Source organism: Doryrhamphus excisus, chromosome 8, assembly GCF_030265055.1.
Source record: "Doryrhamphus excisus isolate RoL2022-K1 chromosome 8, RoL_Dexc_1.0, whole genome shotgun sequence".
NCBI lineage: Eukaryota > Metazoa > Chordata > Actinopteri > Syngnathiformes > Syngnathidae > Doryrhamphus > Doryrhamphus excisus.
The window spans coordinates 347,192-370,333 of NC_080473.1; the positions used below are offsets into that span (position 1 = coordinate 347,192).

General features: G+C 45.2%; 1 long non-coding RNA gene across 1 annotated transcript in view; it reads right to left on the reverse strand.

Moving 5' to 3' along the window:
- LOC131135009 (uncharacterized) overlaps positions 1–23,142 on the reverse strand; it is a 51,536-nt gene that overhangs the window by 20,819 nt on the left and 7,575 nt on the right. The window contains exon 2 of the long non-coding RNA XR_009131512.1: positions 1,349–1,427. This is a non-coding gene — a long non-coding RNA (uncharacterized LOC131135009). The remainder of the gene's footprint in view (positions 1–1,348; positions 1,428–23,142) is intronic.

Sequence of the window (23,142 nt, forward strand, 5' to 3'; positions counted from 1 at the left end):
AGTTTTTCTCTTTCCCAATGGAATCTTTCCGAATGACCTTTCCGGAAGCAATGGTATCCATGGAAAGGAATATTCCAATGGCGTGTCTACATACGCCGCTATAATCAACCAGAATAGTCAATGGGGCATGCCCAGTAAAGCGTAAACACCAACATCACGTGATACCGACTTCCTCCAGTTGTTGGAATAATTCCTTATTGCCAGTTTTTCCTTCGTCCAGTCTTGAAATTTAGTTTGAATCAAAAACAAACTTTTCGCAGAAGTCCAGCGCCGATTGCTCACCTCCATTTTTTTTTTAAATCGAAGAACATCTCGAGCTGCGCACAGGACAGGAAAAGATAAAGTTCAATCTTGCTAATATTTTATAATTAAGCTGGGCACATGTTTTATATAGATATGTATTTTCTTTTTTAATAAAAGTGGACTTGTGAATGGCGTATAGAAGGGTTTAGATTGTGTTCCACAGATGGCGCTAATGCACACCAAAGCTGCTTGCCAACCGCCAATAAACAACAGAAGAAGAAAAACACCACGAAGAAGAACGCAGTCTGACAACTTTCCGTTTGAGCGGGTACAAGATACCTCAATCGGATTGGGGAAAGGAATATTCCACCCCTGTGAATCCGATGATATATTCATTGGGATTGGCACTTTTCTTTGGGAATGAGGTGTATACAAAGGTTCTATTCTTTCCGTTTGAGCAAATAACCCGAATGGAATTGGAATATTTGGGTCCATGTATACGTGGCTAGTGACTTATGGACAATTACTTGCTAAGTCTGCCCACATTTTGATTGATGGCGGCTATGTTTTCCAACCAATTTTGCACAAATTTGACACACACGTGCTTGTCACCCCCCTGATGGGGTATGTACCATGGTGATTAGGCAAAACTCACTCGAGTTACAGTCAATCTTCTGTGGACATTTTAAGACAATCCAGTGTATGATGGGTTTATATTTGGGGGTTTGGTAGCAGCATCACCATGTGGTGATGATGTCATCACATGAATCGCGCCACTAACACAGTAGGGCAGCATGTTTTCACACATTCTCACCCTTTAGTGTCCACCAGTTGAGGAGTAGAAGAGGTCCACTCTGCTGTAACTAACAGAGTTGCTACTGATGACTAAAAAATGACTACTTGTAATCTCTACTTCTGCATTTTCACGTTGTCCATCCATTGGCTCTCCACTGAAGCTCCAAGTGTCAAGAAGATGTGGATTTATGTGAGCTATCTGTTGCGTTTGAAGGGCGACTTGATGCAGAGTGATGTACATATCGGTGTCGGCTCATAAATTCCACTGTCACTCTCAGCTGCTGCCATCACTTTGGAATGAAACCCTTACCTGGGACCATCATGGCAGCTCACAGATGTACACGGCCGCTGGGCGGTTTTTTTTTTCCCCCTCACAGCAGTAGCATCTCCTGTAATGAAAAGCAGATGCGTTTTATTCACATGCGTGGCAGGACTTGAGTGACAGCTGCTGCTTTCCAACCACAGATGGAACAAGTTATAGCAGTCCGAGGGGTCAACATTTACTGCCTCGTGTGGATTCTATACATTTCACTACACTTTCTTGACAGCTATGGAAAAAATAGGCTTTGCTACACATCTTTAAGTAAAACTGGCTTTATAATGATATACAGCCTTGTTTCGTCACTGTGTTGTTGATTCGAATGTCTGGTAGAACTAAAGGTACGTTTGTTTGGACAAATACAACGATGACAACAGAGGGGTTTCATTTGCAGTACATTATTAGAGCTATTGATGCAAGAACATTATATCCAGGGCTCGACAATAACGATGTACCGATGGCCCGGAGTTAGAACAAAATTGGGGCAAGTAAATCCAATCATTAATATTCCCGTCGGGCAAGTGTACTTTAGCATGCCGTACTGCCAAGAGTTTTTTTTTAAAGCGGTTCTTGTTGGGTGTTGGTAAAACACGGACTGCGTAATTCCGGTGGTAATTTGCAAACCAATCCTTGCAAATCTTGAAATGGACCAATCAGAATCGTTTATTTGGTCCGTGGTCCGCGTTTTACCCAAACCCTTCTTGTTCGCGATCAACCAATCAGCGATGGTTTGACTAGGAAAACATCTATCATGGCGTCCCTGCCAACATGGTCTAATTCTTCAACAACTTGTGAAGGAAAACAGCAAAAAGTGATGAAGCAGTGCCTCCTAAACAAGTATTTTATTAGCGTCAGCAAACCAAATGATGACACAGGTGAGTGAATCACATTGCTGTGACAATTTGAAGTGGTCACAATGAAACACCACCCATTAGATCCAATACCAAGTGCTGATTTTGCACAAGCTACAAAATCTAGCGCTTCCATTTCTCTGTGGATTTTTATCACCTTTGCTTCACAAATTATTGTTTGACCATTGAGCATTTTTTTCTGGATTAAAAACACTTTACTAGTACACAAATGTGTCTATTCAATAATGTTTCATTGTGGTGCACAACTTATAAATATCACTGCTTACTACGACTACCATGTGTAAGGTAGTATGGCATGCCATGTTAACATACGTTTCAGACATTCCTCCAAATACAATGTATCAGTACTATTATCTGATGAATTATCAGCATATTCGGGCAAGTTGGGGCAAGTAGTTCTCACCTTAAGGATTCCCCATGGGCAAGTCATTTTGGTTTTTAATGTAGAGCCCTGCTATCTGTAGCAGCCTCATGTAAGATCATCATGTAGCATAATGTGACTGACAAGCATCGAGCGTCAGATGTGCTTTTGCTTGAGAATTAGAGAGGAGACACAATTTATCATGCTCCCCGTCACTATTCGCGGACGCCCCAATGATTTCTCACATTTTGACAAGCAGACGATGATATTTTGGGCCCGGAGACATATCTACAGGTAATTGCTTCTTCAACTCTTCACCTATGGCCGCCGCATGCTGACTTTTTAGGGTAGAAATGAGTCTTGGTCGGGGTAAGAACGCTTGCATGCACACCGAGGCAATCGCTTCTACTCATTTCTTGACAGCTTTTTTTCTTTTTTTTTCCAAACCCATACACATAACCTTCTGCTTCTCAAGACTACTACAGAACTGGGAACTATTTTATTAGAATGTAGATGGAAGTGTAGTTTGTGCACAGCTTGGTAAGAAGAAAAAAATGTGTTTTTGTGTTGATGAAATATCCTGACATGACTACTATCAGGGCTGCACGGCGGTCGAGTGATTAGCGTGCAGACGTTACAGCTAGGAGACCAGGGTTCAATTCCACCCTCGGCCATCTCTGTGTGGAGTTTGCATGTTCTCCCCGTGCATGCGTGGGTTTTCTCCGGGTACTCCGGTTTCCTCCCACATTCCAAAAACATGCTAGGTTAATTGGTGACTCCAAATTGTCCATAGGTATGAATGTGAGTGTGAATGGTTGTTTGTCTATATGTGCCCTGTGATTGGCTGGCGACCAGTCCAGGGTGTATCTCACCCTGGGATAGGCTCCAGCACCCCCCGCGACCCTCGTGAGGATAAGCGGTAGAAAATGAATGAATGAATGGCTACTATGAGGAGAAGCAGAGTATAGCGGTGGCCTAGCAAGGTGCACTGTATTCAGGCACACGCTCCGAGTGGCCACTTTGACGCCACATAGGTCTCTGGCAAAATTTTTGCACTTTTCATATGTGCCAGGTGCCTGGTAAGGTTTTTCGTGTTGCATAGGTTCTTTCCCCTTGGGATGGAGCATCCTTCCTGAAAGTTAGGACAGGCCGTTATTTTGCCCAAAATATAAAAAAGGAGTGCTTGATTTGCTCACTCACATTGGTAATCTCACCACATTTTTACAGAAATAAAAATAAAAACTCCAAAAAGTACAACCTCGGAGGGTTGGCAAATCAACCGCAATTGCTTGGACATTTTCTGGACATTTTCTTTCTCCCCGATCGTGCTGAGATTTTGAGTCCAGTGGAGCGTGCTTAAGATTTACCGCTGGTGGACGGAGGACGCGCACGAGTGGCCCCGCCGGAGAGAAGTAGCGCCCCAGAAAGGACAATCTGCATCTTCTACCGTCTGCCCTCTCTCATCCCTGTCCATGCGTAGCCTTGGAACCACAAGCACTGACCCACTTAGTGCCGCTCGCCTTCTCACAGACTGCCTGACATTTACGGTACATCCCACACACACGTGCACGCACACACCACTCTGGCGGGTTCCAGAGGAGAGATGTATCCCAATGTAATTCCATGTGAAAGAGAATGCATACGACATTCCAGTTATGGATGGCCGTCTAAGCTGCATCGAGGCGGGTAGCAGCAAAGGAGGCGGGATGACATAAGAATGACATCATTTGATGTGATTTTTCCCTCTCCATCTGTGACCCACCACAGAATGGAGCTACGACGCACGTTTGGGACCCAACCCACCAGGTGGGAACCACTGTGCTAGCATACACAGAATACACACACCCGCCAAGTTTTATCATCATTAGACACATGCTCAATAACTTATGAGAAACTAGTTGCCAGGCCCCTTGACGGCAGCCATGTTTTACAACTAATCTTGATCAAATGTGACACACTCATACTTGCCAGGCCCAAATTTCACTGTGATTGGGATAAACACCTGGAAGATACAGGTACAACTCCATCCATCCATCCAACAACCCGTCCACCCATTTTCCTGAACCTATCCGGCTCCAGGTGGCAGGGGCAGCAGTCTCAGCTGGGAAGTCCAGACTTCCTGGTCCACTTCCACCGGGAGGACACTAAGGCGATCCCAGGTCAGTGTTCTCCCAGCTGGGAGGCGTCCAGGAGGTGTATCCATGTACATTTTCAGAATGGGGTTCAACATTGGAGTCTAATAACAACACCCCCGTGTGGTGTAATACACAGAGAAATAATAGCACAGGCCCCAAAGTGGGCGTGCATGTTTTCACCGAGTTTCACCCTTTTGTGTCCAACACTTGAGTAGTAGAAGAGTTACACCACGGGGACTAACTGCCGCTGCATTACCTGAGTGGCAATAGCATTAGTGGCACCCTCCATGGGATGTGGTCAAAACACTTTGGATGATATGCTAGCATGCATGTCAGAGTTTGATCATCCTCAAATAAACACTAAGTGGCTTATGGACAATGACCCGCCCACCCTTGGCTTCATAGCAGTCATGTTTCCCAACCAATCGCGATCAAATTTGACACACACATGCCCCCTAAATGTGTGTACCAAATTTCAGCCATGGGCAACATGATAGTGGTGCATGTTTTTACCAATTTCCACCCTCAATCAGAATTGATAGATATGCCCAAGTGAACCCGGGTCTTCCCGATTTCTGGTGTGGCTCATGAGTTCCACTCATGGACACTAAAGGACACTTCATGGTATAGATCTTATACTCCTCAAGCATATTAGATAATAGATTGTCCTTGAACCTAAATAAAACTAAAATCATGCTGTTTGCTAACAGCAGAAAGGACACGCACCAGCAAATACAAATAGACGATGTAGACATTGAAAGGGTGAAGGAAAATACATTTGTGGGGATCACAATAGATGAAAATATGAGCTGGAAACCTCATATTACAAATATACAACATAAGGTGGACAGGAATATTTCAATATTGAACAAAGCAAAATTTGTTCTCAATCAGAAATCACTCCACACTCTTTATTGCTCTCTGGTTCTACCATATCTTACTTATTGTGTGGAAATATGGGATCATAACTATAAAAGCAATCTTCACTCGCTAAATGTACTGCAAAAAAGGTCAGTAAGGATAATTCATAATGCCGCCTACAGAGAACATACTAACTCCTTATTTGTAAAATCACAAATACTTCAACTTGCTGATATAGTTCATCTTCAAACAGCTAAAATAATGCATAAGGCTAAAAATAAGCAATGAGCTAAAAATGTCATCCAATACTTCTCTACAAGAGAGGAGAAATATGATCTCAGGGAAGAAGTACATTTGAAACACTTCTATGCTAGGACTACGTTATGCTAGCCATAGCATTTCAGTATGTGGAATCAAACTATGGAATGGATTGAGTAAGGAAATCAAACAATGCACAACGATGAGCCAATTCAAGAAACAATACAAGCAGTTGATGTTTGCTAAATCCAAGGATGAAGAGTCTTGAACCAGTCATGATGTGCTATATATATCACTATATTGACACGCACTATGGTACACATTATGGCATTGGATGCTCATATCATCTTGTACTTTGGTACGTGACAAAAAATTAAAAATAAATTAATTTATGTAATTAATTTTAAAAAATTATTAGGACTATATTAGGAAAGCAGGAAGTGAACAAATGTAAGAGTTAGTGATTGTAAAAGTACCAGATGGAGGGGTAGGATTTAATAAGCTTTGCTTCTTCCTACTCCTTTTGGACATGTGGAACTGGGAACTGATTATGGGATGCATTCAATTGTAATCTGATGCATGTTCTAATGAAATAAAACCATTACCATTACCATTACCATTACCATTACCATTACCATTACCACCCAGGAGAAATGTTAGCCTCCGCACCAAAGTGATTCATTGTCACCCCGTGAGGCCTAAAGTGGTACTACAAGGGGATTTTTCTGAGCTTGGATTGGCTTTATCAATCCTTTCTTTTCCCAGATTTGTAGCGTGTGCCATTTCCACTTCAAACACAGAAGTCGTCTGCGTCACATCTGCGTCCGCCACAAAAGAAGTCATTCTTTCATCAGAAAAGGGAGGAATGGTAAGCAACAGTTTCCTTCTCCTGCTGCCATAACTGAGAAGGAAACCTTCCAAACGTGTGACGCATTTTGTCTTCCCCAGCATCCTGCCACTTTTGTTCCGCTGCCCATTTGTCAACAAGATGTCCAATCGCTCAGTGCCAGGCGGCCAAATCAGCACCTTGTCACTCTTGACATGACAATCGCAGACGAGTCACCTCGCAGCGCCTCGCTCCATCAAAACAAGCGCTAAGAATAAAACGTGCACACCGGTCGGCAAAGCGGCCGTGTGAGAGCTACGAGGTGACTTTGACGTGGAGGACGCGCCTTTCGTTCTATCCACGGAATCTGAATGCTGCCCGGGAAAACTGATGGAGCGACTTGACAAGACGCAGAGGGAAAAAATAAAATAGAGACCAGGGGTGTCCAACCAGGGGTGTCCAACCAGGGGTGTCCAACCAGGGGTGTCCAACCAGGGGTGTCCAACCAGGGGTGTCCAACCCAGCCTGCAGAACCTTCTAAAAGTATCAAACTTTAAATATTTGTCAAATTATTTGACCACAAAAAAAGCAACAGCAGAAATGTTTTGAGAAAAAAGTAAATATTTAGAGCAAAAACTAACAATCAAGTCTGAATTACAAGAGAATAAACACATGAAATATTAAAGAAAAGCCTAATAATATGAGAAACAAAGAAGAACGAAGTTGTCATTTTTGGTAAATGAGGTTGGGAAGATCCTACAAGATTGAGATGTTTGAAGATGTCTGGTTCAGAATGAGGGGCTGTGGTTAACGCGCAGGCCTCACAACTAGGAGACTCGAGTTCAATTCCACCCTCGGCCATCTCTGTGTGGAGTTTGCATGTTCTCCCCGTGCATGCGTGGGTTTTCTCCGGGTACTCCGGTTTCCTCCCACATTCCAAAAACATGCTAGGTTAATTAGCCACTCCAAATTGTCCATAGGTATGAATGTGAGTGTGAATGGTTGTTTGTCTATATGTGCCCTGGGATTGGCCGGCCACCAGTCCAGGGTGTACCCCGCCTCTCGCCCAAAGACAGCTGGGATAGGCTCCAGCACCCCTGTTACCCTCGTGAGGGTAAGAGGTAGAAAATGAATGAATGAATTTTCAAAATGAAAATCTACTGGTGTGCCGCCATGGAGGTCAGGAGTATAGAGGGGGAGGAGCCTGCCTGCTGTGACCCAGCAAGGTGCACTATATTGGGGCACACGTTCCGAGCAGCCGCTGTGACGCCATGGAGGTCTCTGCCGGACCTTCTGCAGTGTTTTTTTCAACATTATGGGTTATCTTTCATGTTATGATTGGATTTATTGTTATGATGTCCTCATTCCATCATATCTCCCTGATCATCATGCACTCCTCATTTTTATTTATTTACAACACTTTCATGCTTGAAAATGCTTCATTTATCCAAAGAATATGCAACATTTGCTTAAATGGACTAGGCCATAGTCAACCAGGAAACGTTTGTCATTTCTTCACTAGTTTTGGAGAACCGGCAGTCGAGCACAAATAAGCGAAGGATGACAGTGCAAGGAAATCATTGTCACATAAATAAATGCTTCATTTAGACAAAGAAATGAAAGAGTAGATGGGAATGTACGTAGAAGAGGCCAAGTGGAAGCCTGGAGGCACACGTCCATCCTAAAGATCTTTTTAGTGGTGACTAACAGAAAGATCATTAGTCTGCACACACACACACGCACACACACACACACACACAGTCCTTGTGTCAGACGCCAGCAATGTCGGGCGAGCGTCTGTGAGACACATTAAAGGTTGTCATTTCACTTCCTACTACAAGCCACTTCTGCACTCGTATTTGATGACACCTGGGAGGGTGGAGGGTGGAGGGGGGATCATGATGAAGGACTCCCAATTAATTTGGATGCATCTTTCTTTAAATTAGCAGACAAAATGTTTCTGTAGACGTCTGAGTTCATCTTGCTGCTGCCATCATGGGTTACATCATCCATTAAGATTAATGAGCCTGTCCCAGAAGAAGCCATACAAGCCCAAATCATAACGTTGTGTTTCATACATGAGCTTATATGTTTGGGATCATGAGCAGATCCTTCAGCGTTCCCATCACTTTGGTCAAGGTTTGTCCCACACTTTTTGCCAAAATCCAGCCTGGCCGTCCTATAGTAGATGCTTATACCTTCACTTATGCCTTCTGGAGGTTGTTGCAGTTGCAGTTGTTGGTGAACAGTGCAGATTTTATCTCACTATGTCTACTATATTGTATACTAGGAGTGTTAATGTGACTATAGGGGTTTTGTCTGTGCTCTTGTCTTATTTTCTCACACTAAGACTGCTATATTGGGTATTCAGAGTGTAAAGGTGACTATAGGGGTGTTATTTCATGTCTAGAGAGCTCTACTCATATTAAAAAGTGTTTTAAGAAGGCGGTAAACAGGCTGTTTACGCTCTTGTGTCAGTGTAAATGTGACTATAGGGGTGTTATTTCATATCTAGAGGGCTCTAATCATGTTAGCATTGATTAACATTGATAAACAATTAAAATGTATTTTTTCAGACAACATTTGTATATTGTACAGTTTAGGTACTACCAACATTTCCAAAGTACCTATATACTATAATACTATTAAGCAGTGGATAATATGCAAATGCTAGCTGGCGAAGTTTCGGCGCCATATGTCAGTTGGAGTCCAGATTGGGGTGTCACTCCAAATCTGGACCTTTCTCTTGCAAGAGTAGCAGATAAACGATCAGCATCCTAAATGCTGTCCACACGCGGCTGGCAAAGCTCCACACGCGTCCTTGTGGAATGTTGAGCAGTCCAAATAAAAGAGTTACATGCAAATGAGATCTCTGCCTCAAGCGCTCGTTTGCACTGATTTCTCCAAAAAGAGCTAGCTGTGAGGCGTTTTTATACCTGTTCAGGTGCAGTCCTTCACTGAGGCAGCTAGTAAAGGAATGATGATGGTGTAAACATCTGTCCTTCCACATGCAGTCTTAATAAATGGAAGATCAGCAGCCCTCCCCATTGCTGGCACCACTTTCCATTTCTAAGGCTGGAGGAGATTGATCTGAAATAGCTTTGGAGGCAAATACTTGATGTCTGCACAGTTATATTGTTACAGCAGGAGTGAGAGCTGAATTCCAAATGAATACTCGAGTGGCCTTTTTTACCCACGTGTGCGGCCCACACATGGCCCACACGTCCCAGCCACCGACCCGATGCCTGCTGGCTCTCCCTGACTTTGTGGGCCTGGATCACTTTGGGGTGGGGTGGGGTGGTGGGTAGGTTGGCGGGGGGGACAGCAAGTATTTGCATGATGATGACAGCAAAATACTCAGTCATGCACTGATGCTCATGATGGACTCAGCCAAAAAGGTATTAGTCACCACTCCTTTATATTTGCTTCCGGACCTGACCGCCATGTAGGATCTTAATCAAGTCAGTAGTTTCATAGTTGGAGCATAAAAAACCTGTTTATGACTTTCTAAATATGCTTTTGAACATGTATACAACATGTCTAGATACGACATAACACCCCGCTAGTCACCTTTACACTCCTATCACCCAATATAGTAGACATCATAAGACATAGAAGACCTCTTTACAGCCTTCTAAATACCACTTTTAACATCATTAGAGCTCTCTACACATGAAATAACACCCCTATAGTCACCTTTACACTGCTATGATCCAATATAGTAGACATTATAAGACATAGAAAACCTCTTTACAGCCTTTAAATGCCACTTTTAACATCATTAGAGCCCTCTAGACATGACATAACAGCCCTATAGTCATCTTTACATTCCTATTATCCAATATAGTAGGCATCATAAGACATAGAAAACCTATTTAGAGCCTTATGAATACCACCATTAACATCATTAGAGCCCTCTAGATGTAAAATAACACACCTATAGTCATCTTTACACTCCTATTATCCAACATAGCAGACATCATAAAGCACAACACATGTTAAACCTGTTTACCACCTTCGAAATAGGCTTTTGCCCATGATTAGAGCCCTCCAGACATGAAATAACACCCCTATAGTCATCTTTACACTCCTATCACCCAATATAGTAGACCTCTTAACAGCCTTCTAAGTAGCACCTTTAACGTCATTAGAGCCCTCTAGACATGACATAACACCCCTATGGTCATCTTTACACTGTAGAATGTACTGATCCGTGTCGTCGATCTGCTCTGAGAAGTGTTTATTCTGCTTTAGCTGAGAGGTGTCACCTGGATGACATCACCTTCCGGAATGAGACGGAACAATGTGAGCTGGTTTGTCATTTTTTCCAGTTTACCATCTGCTTTGAAAAGTGGAGCAATGTAGAACATCATGACAAAGAACATATAACACAGAAGCCAAGTTGAGGGAGGCTTTAAACGTTCCCTTGGGCGCTAACTCGTGTGTTGGGATCAGCATGCTAGTCAAATGGATCCTAGGAAGAGCGAGGCTGCCAAAGTAGGGCTTGAATGGCAGCGCAATGCGGGACTGCAGCCGGAGCACTCTGCCTCGTCTCCATTTGCGCCGGCGATAAGGATTACCTCTTCACCCCCGCGTAACGAGCGTTTGAAGCAGACGACTCGGGACGCCTTTGCCGCTATCTCTCCACTCAGACCAGCCCAATCACACACACACACACACACATCAGTGTGACGTGGGGGATCAAGGACGCTCCGGCACATTTGCTCTGAGAGCAGCCTCATCAGGGCCCCCCCGCCCCCCCCCAGCAGGTTCTGGCTGAGAGCTTTTCTGCGTGCAGGCAGGAGAGGATGAACGTCTGTGGACGCCATCTTTGCTGGGGCAGTTGGCATGACGGTGACTGAGTAGGCTGTCTCCTGCTTGGATTAGAAAGCACCATAAATGACTTTGGAGGTGGGGGTGGGTCCAGACCTGTTCCCTTCAGTGGGGGCCACATAGTGACAAATGAAATCTTAATCTTTCTCCATTTAATTTTCATATTCTTATGACTTTATTCCAATAATATTTAGCCTTTCTTTCATATTGTAGCTTTTCCCAAAAATGTACTTCTCTTTCTTTCTCATATTATCACATTTAGTCATTAATATTTCAACTCTATGCTCCTAAAATGAAAATGTTCCTCATTATACTCCAAGGTTGTCTTTCTCTAATATTTAGAATGTATTCATTTAGCTCAGGACACCCCCGATTGACAAGGTGAAATAATGTGCTAGAGAGCATGCGCATCTTCACATCTTCTTTGGTGTGGTTGGTCTTATTTGGTGTCCGGGGGCCCGGAAGGGAAGGTGCTGTCATGAATTGGATATGAACGCTGCTGGTGCGAGGCACGTCCTTGCTAATGACATGCACGCTTACACCAGACTGCCAAACCCGCCATCCAATCAGAGATCCCGTCCAAACCTTAATAGCCCCTTCCTGAAGCGCCATTAAAAGCACATCAGTGCAGTCAAGTGCCAGCCAGTGGAACCCCTCTGAAAACACACACGCACACACACACACACACACACGTATGTTGCACACTTGTTTACTGCTGGACACAACATCAGCATAACATACCCTAAACACTCTAATTCCTTATCATCTTTATGATTGATTTATTCCGGTTTATGATGACCACATGATCATTACATAACAAGTACAGTAATCCCTCACCATTTCACGCTTCCAAATTTGCAGCTCCGCTCTTATCAGGCTTATCTAGAGCCCTCTAGACATAAAATAACACCCCTATAGTCACTTCTATCCTCCGAGTACCCAATATAGTCGACACAGGGAGAGAAAATAAGACAAGAGCATAGACAGCCTGTTTACCACCTTCTAAATACACTTTTTAACATGATCAGAGACCTCTAGACATTAAATAACACCCCTATAGTCACCTTTACAATCATTCATCTTTTGTTGTCCTGTTTGATTGGACAAAAGATGCTAAACCAAAAGCAGCTAGCACATACGTAAGAGTTGAATCTTTACTGAAGGTTGCCCTTCAAATGTTTTTCCTTCCCTTTCCGATGCGTGTCTCCAACCTCTGGCTTTCAGGCCTTTAGAGGACGGAAGCAGAGCTGTAATGAAGCATTTCATTTTCAGGCCATGTCAACGCCACGCTCACTTGTTTCCAAGGTCAACTTTCCCTCAACAGGAACTTTTACAATAACTAATTGCTCTTGCACTCTATTTTTTTAAAGCTAGGACAAGCCTCCCCCCACCGGGGACGTGTATTTTAATTAAAACAAAGTGGATAATGAAAGTGGTGGTAATAATGCATTGTTTAATTAGAAGGTTGAGTCGGGTCTGGATGATTAGATGCCCAAATATGGACGAGTTTAACGAGATGTGACACCGCAAAAAACTCAATCAGGATTTAGGGGCTTTACGTGGATTTAAAGGGGATATTTTTCACTCAGCATGAAATCCCTCCTGGTATGAATGAAACAATCAATATCAAATGCATATTTCTTAATGACGCTGGAAGGTAAAATGATAAATAAAGCCGCTCAAACCCCAATCCTGAAATCCAATTTGAGGATTCCGTGACCATTACCTATTAATAATCAGGCAGAACAAAAAGCAATTATCAGCCGTTCAAGTGCTGATTTTTCTCCCCAACATCGATGTGATGGGCAAAAAGGCTGGGCTGATTCAACGTCTTTCATTACCGCACTGCTGGAAAGGTCCTGCAGCGCCTTAAACAAGCCACACCATAAAACACACGCCAGCTCCCATCCGCCCCGCTGACCCCACGCTCGATTTAGGACGCAATCACCCCCCAAATAACAGCTCATGTAAATAGCGGGCCAAGCACCGCCTGCACCGTGAGAGCGTTTAACAAAGCAAAGAGACGCCGTGCTTTAGTGCGCTTCCATTACGCCGCACAAGTCTGCCCCCCGTTTGGCAGGAAAGGGGCGGCCATTAGGCTGCAGTAGCACCTTGGAAAGCCCGGCAACCGCATCTTTACAAGCGTACCTTTATGCACCGCACGCTTTCCTCCAAATGACCTTCCGCTGGGCGAGTCCACGGTGAGCATTAGCTTCACGCTCGCATCGATGAGGGCTGCTTTATGGGGCCCATCGGGCCAGGAGCGTCCTTTCATGAACTTTTATAGGAAGGGCGGAAGCCTTCTCACTTGTAAAGTACACACAGCATAAAAGGTTGCTAATGGCGGCTTCCTGTCATGTACATATCTTTCAGAATAATAAGAACACATCTCCAGGTCGGGGATATAACTGGAACTATACATAACTATAACTGTCATTTTGGCCAATTCACCATCGGCTTTCAAAAAGGGAACAATGTAGAACATATTTAGGCAACATTGATGAGTGGTGTCATGGCGCCTTCAAGGTTATCGGTATGATTGGTAGCATTGTTTGTAGCGGACAAGAGGAAATAGGAAGGTAGATAATCCAATGGCTCAGCTGGTAGAAGCTTGGACGTCTGGCGAATGCAAAGCTCCACCCCCGGTTGCCCTTCACTCCTGTGCCCTGGAGCAAGAAGACGGCGTAGCCAGCTGCTGTCGATGCTGCACTGGACGGTAGGATGGCGTACGAGTACATCACTGGGAGAAGCAGCCCTGTCCCGGCGTTCCATCATTCTTCATGACAATGCATGTACAATCATTAATGTGGAATGTGGCTTTATGAGGCCACTTATGTATCGCCCAGCAGACCACATCTCAAGGCCAACCTCAAGGAATCTGTTGCACGCCCTGAACCCAGCTGGCGTTTGATGGATGACGGCGGCGAGGGAGCTGAAAGGACCGCTGGACAGGGCACACCCTTCCACCTCGGCGGCCAGGGATGGCTTGGCCACATGCTGCTTGCATCATTACACCGCCTCGGCCTAGACCTCCGCTGCCACCCTGATTGATGGCTCCGGCAGGCCAAGCGGCCCAATGGAGGCATTCCATCCAGCCCATCCGTCTTGGAAGCCCTGGGCGAGAGCGGCGTTACTGTACGTCTCATCTTAATCCTATCTTCTGATTAGAAGGCCTGCCAGGCTCCTTGATGAGTCCATGTTGTGGGAATTGGGAATGAACGTAATGTGAAATTAATAAATCACAAATGTCACCTGCAACATGCAATCATGATATGCGCTCAATGAGGTCACGCTCCCGTACTTGCTCATACGACGCCGCCATATTGTTATTAGGGCCTGCTGATGGGACCACATGGCAAGGTGGAATCTTCTTGGGATGCAGAGTGGGAAGTGTGGAGAGGATTTGCAGCTTCAGTATCATCTTCCCTCAACGTGAACTACAGGCGGTACCGTTCAACATGACATCTGACTGTCATCTAGTTATGGCCGGAGACTTTGGACTTCTGCTCGCCATTTGACGGCTTTAGGTCTTTTGCAAAGGATGGCCTGAGAACATCCGTGGTAGGTTCACTGGAGACTGTCAATTTCATTGTTTGGTTGTCATTGGACATCCCTCCATGCTGGATTCTTCTTGTCATCATGAGCTGCAGGCTACCTGGCTGACGTGCAAATAGCACAATTTTTCCATGAGGATTTATGGATTATTTTGCATGTGGGTTTTCTCCGGGTACTTCGGTTTCCTCCCACATTCCAAAAACATGCTAGGTTAATTGGTGACTCCAAATTGTCCATAGGTATGAATGTGAGTGTGAATGGTTGTTTGTCTATATGTGCCCTGTGATTGGCTGGCCACCAGTCCAGGGTGTACCCCGCCTCTCGCCCGAAGACAGCTGGGATAGGCTCCAGCGCCCCCTTGGCGCTGGTGAGGATAAGCGATAGAAAATGAATGAATGAATGAAAAAAATCTAAATACTAGCAGATTCAGATGAAAAAAAGCATAAAGGAGACTTTAACTTGTATTATTAGGAGGAAAAATCTTTTTTCATTTTAGTAGCATGTAGTTTTTTTTAAGACATAACATAATACACAAAACAATATTACAAAAAATAATAAATAATATTAAAGTTGTCATTATTGGAATACTGGTAAAAAGTATATATATAAATATAAAGTTATATAATTCATATTATAGTAATATTATGGGAATAAAGTGTAGACCTGATTAATAAAAAATTGCTAGAATATGCATTTTGCACATTTGAACCTGAATGATGTTTTATGTATAGCAAAAGCAAGAAGGGGGAGTGAGAAAAATCTGAAAAATAATAACAATAAAGTAAAATACATTGTTTTTCACCTCATCAAAAGTTTAAAACCAGTCTATTATAGCCAAAATATGCTCCAAATTCTCATTTTCTGTCAGGCATTGACACGGTCATGCCCTCCTGATGGCTAAAGCTAGGAAGCGGAATGAATGAATGAATGAATAACACAGACATTTCTGGTCAAGTGAAGCAACATTTAAACCTTGGCCACCGTCTGCAAGCTCGTCATTGAAAAGACTTCAGTCGTCGTTGCCTAACCCCGCTGACAAACAAAACCCAAATCCCCTCAGTCTGGTTCTGGATTGTGGTCAATAAAGGTCCTGGGTGAGACAAGGCTGCAACAAAAGCCAAGCTGGGAAAACGATGAGACATACGGATGCTGCTGAGCAACATGCCATCTCTGCCGGTCCAGCTGACTTTTCCCTCATCCGTCGGTATTCATCGCGCGTTGGCCCCTTCTCGTTACGCCAAACCTGGCAAGTCATCGCTACACGGGCGGAGGGCTGAAATGAGTGCCTGCCCGTCTGCCACCAGATGCGGCAAGCAGATGCACACAGCTTGTCTCCTACCTTGCCGCTTCAATAACTCTCATTAGGGTAATTGTTGCTTAATGTTCATAATCTGCTGCTTACAGGAAACGGTGTTGCTTGGGCCTCCCCGTGGTCCCATTCTTAAATCTACTTTTTACAAATGTCCTTTGTTGCCGTAATTAAACAGCAACCGTCCCACTCGGCTTCTGGTGGTGCCGGTCAGTAGGAGCGTGGCGCGGGGGACCAATGGGTGGCGCGGGTTTGCCTTAATGAGTCACGTTGGCACCCGCTCGCAACATCTGGCCGTCGGGGTGGCTGCGAGCGCGTGCTTTCAGAGTTTACTTACATTCCACCTCCGTCATCACTCACCGTGACGGATTGCCTACTTAGCTGCGCTCCACGGGAATGTCCATCCCGAAGACGCACGCCAATGCTGATGGCAACACGTGCGCGCCCCGGAGGCGTTCATCAGCCAGCGATGATGGTTAAAGCCTCTTTGCAGAGCCCCGCCGTAACCCCATTATTCACTCTCACTATCTGTGATCCCACACAAAGCCGTAACGCGGCATAAAGGAGGTTTGGATAACAGCCGCCATTGTGCAGCACTCACTAACAAGGCGCTGATGAGATGATACCATGTACTCGCGCTCTAATTAATAGAAATCCCTCAGACAATTTTCACACATGTCACGCAGAAAGAAAATCCACTTAGAGAAATAATGAATGCTTAATCACTTTTTTTACCATTTATGGGTTTGTTTGTGTCGACAATCAGCAGCGACAGCCTGCGTTATGCTGCCAGGCGCTAACTGAAGCTAATCAGCAGCAAGATGCCGTCCATGGAAGACACTAACTTCTCGCCGACATATCCACCAGCTCCCAGTGGACATAAAATACTGATGGGGAAATTCATTTTCTTTATTCATCATGACATGCTAAGCTATGGAGTCACTCATCACAAAGCACATGTGCAACCACTTACACATGTCAGTCAGCCATACTCGGGTCTTCGTCAAGCACCCGTGAGTCAGCGATATTCATGACTTCATCAAGCACCCGTGAGTCAGCGATATTCATGACTTCATCAAGCACCCGTGAGTCAGCGATATTCATGACTTCATCAAGCACCCGTGAGTCAGCGATATTCATGACTTCATCAAGCACCCGTGAGTCAGCGATATTCATGACTTCATCAAGCATCCGTGAGTCAGCGATACATGAGCCTTTGTCAAGCACCCGTGAGTCAGCGATACTCAAGACTTCATCAAGCACCCGTGAGTCAGCGATACATGAGCCTTTGTCAAGCACCTGTGACTCAGCGATACTCAAGACTTCATCAAGCACCCGTGAGTCAGCGATTCCCGAGCCTTCATCAAGCACCCGTGAGTCAGCAATACACGAGCCTTCATCAAGCGCCTGTGAGTCAGCGACACTCGAGCCATCATCAAGCACCTGTAAGTCAGCAATACCTGAGCCCTTGTCAAGCACCCATGAGTCAGCGATAATGCAGCCTTTGTCAAGTACCTGTGAGTCAGCGATAATGCAGCCTTTGTCAAGTACCTGTGAGTCAGCGATACCTGAGCCTTTGTCAAGCACCCGTGAGTCAGCAATACACGAGCCTTCATCAAGTACCCATGAGTCAGCAATACTCAAGCCTTCATCAAGCACCCGTGAGTCAGCAATACACGAGCCTTCATCAAGCGCCTGTGAGTCAGCGACACTCGAGCCATCATCAAGCACCTGTAAGTCAGCAATACCTGAGCCTTTGTCAAGCACCCGTGAGTCAGCGATAATGCAGCCTTTGTCAAGCACCAGTGAGTCAGCAATACTCAAGCCTTCATCAAGTACCCATGAGTCAGCAATACCTGAGCCATCATCAAGCACCTGTGAGTCAGCAATACTCGAACCATCATCAAGCACCTCTAAGTCAGTGATACCTGAGCCTTTGTCAAGCACCTGTGAGTCAGCGATAATGCAGCCTTCGTCAAGCACCCGTGAGTCAGCAATACCCGAGCCTTCATCAAGCACCTGTGAGTCAGCGATACTCGAACCATCATCAAGCACCTCTAAGTCAGCAATACCCAAGCCTTCATCAAGCACCTGTGAGTCAGCGATACTCGAACCTTCGTCAAGCACCCGTGAGTCAGCAATAATCAAGCCTTTGTCAGGCACCCGTGAGTCAGTAATATTTGAGCCTTCCTAGGGCCCCCGTGAGTCAGTGCAGCTCTCAGGCTGAATACGTGGATCAGAGGTTTTGTGGATTGCGATGCAGGTGGGTCCAGAAGGGAAGAGAGTTGATTTGAGGCAAAGAGGAGTGTTGTTTTTCCCACGAGGCATAGGAAATAAAAGTATGAATACAAATGCAACAGTTAATGACACGTTAGCAGCTTTCCTGTATTTGCTCAGCTAGCAGTAGCAGGGGTGGGTCTGTGAACCAGGTAACCGAGACGAGTACCCGTGAGTCCCCATTCAGTAAAAAAAAAGCTGTGCTTTTGAAGGACTTCCTGTCCATTTTGCCTCCATCGCTTGAATGAGTATTGAATGGCACACGGAAGCAGCAGTGTAAAAGGCCAGCGCGTGGATTCTCAGGCACCCATCTCGAGCAGACTATGCCAGAAAATGGCGTGCAGTGTTTCTGAACGTCCGCTTACTTTTGGTTATCAGCGGTAATGACGAGTGACCGCGGTCCTCTGTAATTACCTGGCACGTGAAAGCGTCCCGTGACATTTAAGCAAGGGCTTTCTCGCCGAGCGGTTGGGGTGGGGGTGTTGGGGTGGATGCCATTAGGTGATAAGCTTGGTTTGTTGCGGACCTCTCATCAGCACATTTCCCTGCCTTCGAGCGTCAAACAATCCCCGCAGATTAGCATCAGGGCCGACATAATGGCCACGCGCTGAAGGTGAACCTGCAATCTTTACTCCGACACAGAAGTCTCCGTTATTTTTCTCACTTGGAGGATTATCTCTGCGGCTCCCAAACGGGAATAGATGTGTTTTGTATCGGCAGGATGCGGCCACGGATGGCGATGATGACATGAAGTCACACGGTGTCCTTGGTCATTGCGTGTCGGCTGCCATGTCACGGCGCTGCCACGGTTTATCCTTTAACATAAAAAGGACCAATCAAGAATGAAGCCCAAGTGATTTTGGTCCCTGAAATGAGCGGTTCTGGTGCTGGTCCTAAGGAACGTTTGTTGACCGTGCGGCAGCGGCGCCTCGTGACGAGCCGTTGAAGAGAGATGAACGATGCAATAGTGAACACAGCACTGCAAATAAGCTGATGATGGAAGTGAAAGCACCTCCAGTGGTTGTAACGCTTACAACAGCTAATTAGCCGGGTGGGTTGTCTGTGATTTATAGTCCTTCCTATCAGACTTTAATCAGCCGGGAGCAATGATCCGTGTGCCGCCCAAACCCATTCAATTACAAAGCGACTGATCGTGACACAAATGCCAAACTGGGGGAAGATTGTCACATTTTCTGCATAGATAATTCAGATAATTGAGTCCTAATTACAGCCATCGCGATGTTCAGTGGGCATGCAGACAACACACGAGTGAATCATTTACTCAGAGCGAGCACAGCGCCATGAATCACTCACGCCGCCGCCGATGCCCGTCGTCTCTGCACCTGACAACAACCCTCATCCTGAGAGCAGGGATTTACAAACAAACCCGACTGGACCGGGGCCCAGCTACTGAACATTTACTGCACGTATGAGTTCATGAACGCATCATCAAACCGGGCTCCGAGTCAGCAGAACTTTGTTTACAATAAATGAGTGAAGTTATGGCATAGGCTGCTCACCAAGTGCATAAGAGCACATTACACCAGGGGTGTGCAAAGTGTGGCCCAGGGGCCATTTGGTGACTACTATAAAAATATATGCAACACAAAAACTAAAAACAAAAGATTGAAAAAAAATTATATTACTAATAGAATATACTGGGCTGCACGGCGGTCTAGTGGTTAGCGCGCAGACCTCACAGCTAGGTGACCCAAGTTCAATTCCACCCTCGGCCATCTCTGTGTGGAGTTTGCATGTTCTCCCCGTGCATGCGTGGGTTTTCTACGGGTACTCAGGTTTCCTCCCACATTCCAAAAACATGCTAGGTTAATTGGCCACTCCAAATTGTCCATAGGTATGAATGTGAGTGTGAATGGTTGTTTGTCTATATGTGCCCTGTGATTGGCTGGCCACCAGTCCAGGGTGTACCCCCCCAAAGACAGCTAGGATAGGCTCCAGCACCCCACGCGACCCTCATGAGGATAAGCGGCAGAAAATGAATAAATTTATGAATGAATAGAATATACTATAAAAAATACTGGTTAGCATGTTGGAAATCTGAAAGTTTCGGGTTCTGGGATAGGTTTTTCATGGGACCACACTGGGGATGCTCCGGACACTGATCAATATTGTCGATATCTGTGAGAAAGGATGTGATTGGCACATGCCTATGATGCCCACACTGGGCAGGCATGTCATTAAACAAGCTAACATGTCTGCTGTCTGTCAACAAGTGCCCTGAAAACTACCTGTTGGGGTAGCATGGTAGAAAGTATGGCGGCTTGGAGGATCCCCATGTGATCATCAGACAGAAGGCTAAGCTAATAACTGTGCTAGTGAACACATCAAGCGCTCCTTTTTCTCCCGCCTTTGACATTAACAACCAGTTGTTACTTCCCCAGAGCTCACTTGTAAACAAACATTCACTTAAGAGGAAGGAAAAGTACAAAAGGTTTGCCAGACACCTCCGTGGCGTCACACCGGCCGCTCGGAACATGTGCCCGAATACAGTGCACCTTGCTGGGCCACAGCAGGTGGCTCGTCCCCCTCTATACTCTGCTTCTTTGGGCAGTAGACATGTGCTAGTAGTCATGTTAACATATTTCATTAGGACTCATCACCACATCCTCATTTCTTCCTTCCTACCTCCAGCTGTGCACCAACTACACTTCCATCTACATTTTTAAAAAGCAGATATAAAGAAAGGTGTCCGTTTGGAAAAAAGACATTGTGAATCACTAGTGTGTAGTTGGCTTTTTTTTTTTTATTGGTATGTTCTCTCCTGTGAGGGAGTTCCTGTGAGGGGGTTCCCGTGACGTTTGAGAAGCCCTGCATGAGGCCGCTGCACACACACACACACACACACACACACACACACACACACACACACACACACACACACACACGGAACAAAGAGCAGCAGGGACATCATTTCCATCATAAGAGGACTACCAGACATTGTTGACAAAATCTAAATAGAGAAGAAGCCTTAGCAGAGAGGAGCTATTAGCAAAGCTGAAATTGACCAGCCGACACCAAACCTGCTTTGGGGTGATGCAAGATGATTTTATGAGGAGACACTACAAAGTTTATAGAGCTGTGCTTGCACTCAATTCATATGTTCAGCTTCTCATCATTCCCTCCAATATTGCAACATGTCTCTTCATCCTGGTCCTGCTTGCTGCTGCTTTTCTCTCACAACTACAAAGTCAGCTTGGGATTTATCATAATATGAGGATATCAAAGCATATGAAATGTCTAGCATAAAAAGCTACAAAGCTTCAGCCATACAAGGAAGATCTGTCGTGTATTTATTTAACCCGCTTTAGCCCAAAGACAGCTGGGATAGGCTCCAGCATACCCGCCACCCTAGTGAGGATAAGCAGCATACAAGATGGATGGATGGCTAAAAAGAGGAAACATGCTAGACGCAGATATGATTCCAGTGCTTTTAAAAGACAATAATAATAAAGTACGTCAGGAGGTTGCCTACAGCCACAACTGTTGGTTGTGATGGCAATGTTGTTGGAGCAGTCACGGGAGTGGGAGGATCTGGCTAATGAGCATTCATTGATGCACGGCTGGTGCTCCTGGGAAAGCAAAGGAAGTTTTCATGAAAGATCCTCAATACGAACGTATGTAAACACTTCCAACGTGTCAAAGGGTTACATCAAACGACTCAACCTGGAGCGACTGCGTGGTGGAACGCTTTCATCGTGTCTGCGCTTACACACACACACACACACACACACACACACACACACACAGAAAGCCGCTGTATAGTTTACTATATATGTACAACATTGCGTATGAATAACATCAAAGATGTGTGCCATGTTCTATGCTAACTGGGAACGAGAATGTAAAGACATGCGAACCGGGGGTCCACTGGTTTAAGTCTGGCTAACTTCCTGGTAGTGCTGTCACAAGACCTCAAGATGAAAACAAGATGTCTTGTTCAGAAAACCAATACTTGATGAAATGAAAATGAGCTGGATCATCAATATGTCGCCACATGCATCCAAACAGCAGGAAGTGGGTTCACTCTCTGCATTGCTTTCAGCAATTTGGTGTGTTTGTTCCATAGAACAACGGCATGAATGGAATGAGACTTAGTCAGACTTTGTCCTGGTGGGTGGAGGCGGGGCCATTAGCACACACACACACACACACACAGAGTACAACATTGTAGAAATGAAATGAGTATATTGTAATGCATTATATATTTAAATATTTTGCATTGTACTTTTCTTAAAGGTCACATAAAAATGTCATCTTGAACACCCAACTTTGTGTGAGTGTCTCATGAGACCCCTACTTCCTGGTAGCCTAACTTCCATTTTCCCATGAGCGCCCATGCGGGTGCTTTTTGGACATTAGTATTGGTTTTTAATCCTGCAGTGTTGCAAGGCGTGTGTGAATGTCTGCACCCTGCCTGGGGCGTGGCCGTGTCCCGCAACACCGGGCGTCTTCGTTCTTTCTGAAAGCAGAAAGGCAG